We start from the raw sequence: 2,027 nt of genomic DNA on the forward strand, positions 1-2,027 counted from the left end.
GGGGAGCGACAGGTTTCCATTTTCCTTACTAGGGAAAAATAAAAATAAAACGGATAAATTCGACCCATTTCATATGGCAACCCCACAGGGCGACAAGAGCACGTGACGTCACGGTATTTTGAGATAGTTGTAACGGCCGATTCAACTAATCGAAGAAAATGTTCCATAAAAACTTCAAATCGCGATGTTTCTTTTCGAAAACTCATTTTATGGACAGCCAGATAAATAAAGTTCATTCACCTACTATTTTCTGCGTTGTCCTGAGTGATTTGATGGGTTTTTGGGACGCTTCGATTTCCTCTTCAGATCACACACGTCGTCAAATACAATATAAATAGACAAAGCGTGCAACTTTCAAGACCGCTCACGGCCTAGTGCCTCCCGAATTTAGCCGAATTTCTCCCACTTTCAAAGGTCGCTCGCCTCTCAACCTTGGGCACGTTGAAAGTCGATAATTTTACTAGCATAGCGCAAAAATCATCAAATTTACACGGCTCTGCAACGGTAGTATCGAAAACGAAGCACTCGAAAACGAAGATTGAAGCACGAAGCACCCCGAAACTCGAAAACGAAGCACCCGAAGTCGAAAACGAAGCACCCAACAACTCGAAAACGAAGCACCCCACGATTCGAAAACGAGGCACTCAGTTTTTAAGGCGCCGATTTCGACTTCGTGTGATCGGAGATAAGTAAACAAGACAGTCCCTAATCAAGCGTTGATCAAACTTGTCAGGGTCGAAATTTAGTGACGAATCTAGCACGTTAATGGATAGAGTACTCCGCAAAAACTATTCAACTGCGAGGTTTTGAAAATGCATTTCCGGAGCCTTGACTGAAGTAAAGGTAAGGGACTGTGCAATAATTATCTGGAGGGGGGGCGGGGGGTTCTAAGATTAATAGGGGGGACCTGAACTTAAACCAAAGCGCAGGGTAAGGGGGGGGGGGGGGAATTAGGAGTTAAACTGAGAGATCTGATCTCAATCCATGGACTCAAGATAATGTATATTACATGTAAGCTAATCAAAATCAATTTTGGAATCTTTTAAGAAATATTAATATTAACAGCTTCAAAACCTTGTACTTAAAATGAACAGTTTATCAGCACCTTGAATTCTTGGCTCTAAAAGCAGACAAAAGAAATCTGGAAAGAAATACCATTCCAGAAGATATTTGTTGGGAGAGCAGAGACGATGTTAAAGACTGACTAACAAGCAACTTCGGCTCTATCTAAGGCAAGAAGGTCTAATGGTATCTGGAAACAAGGCACAATTAGTTGAGCGAATACTTAAGCATGCAGATGGTTCTGTAGCAAGAACATTTGATGAAGACATCGAAGATGATGATGAAAACATGCCCTCCAGTTCTCATGATGATACCTCAAGTGATTCTGAGGAGGAGTCAACCGAGTATGAAGGTGGTTCATCAGGCGAAGATTATGTGGAGCGCAGCTTCCAAGTTTTATTTATTGATGATGCAGACATACCAGAAGTAGTGTAAAGGTAAAGAGGGATGTAGGGAGGATCGGAGGTTAGGGAGGGAGGGGGGGGGGGGTTGAAAGTAATCTCCCCTCTAGACGGGGGTGGACAAGAAGTTATTTTAACTTTAATTCAGGGGGGGTGCAACTTTATTTTAAGGCCTACTTTGCTAATTTTAGAACCCCCCCTCCAGATAATTATTGCACAGTCCCTAACATTTCATTCCCACGCGAATAAAGCATGTAAATTTCTCGGGGAAAAATGAATCGTGAACCGACTTATTGTTCTGGGAAAAAGGCTCAACATGAAATCAGTTTAGTGCCCTCGATATTCTCTCCCTTTCAAATTCATTTTCCGAGTTGTGTCTCGCAGCCACTTTGAGTAGGCGTACGCGAGCGTATAATTTTGGACGATCTCGTTTCGGGTGAGCGATCCAAAGTGCCATGAGTTTGCGATCCGCAGGTAAAACGATATTTAAGCATATTTGAGACAGATAAGTGGAAAATAGCTCGCCTAAGGCAAAACCTTTAAAACAACAGTACCAGGAACATT

Source organism: Montipora capricornis, chromosome 3 (assembly GCF_036669925.1).
Source record: "Montipora capricornis isolate CH-2021 chromosome 3, ASM3666992v2, whole genome shotgun sequence".
Taxonomy (NCBI): domain Eukaryota; kingdom Metazoa; phylum Cnidaria; class Anthozoa; order Scleractinia; family Acroporidae; genus Montipora; species Montipora capricornis.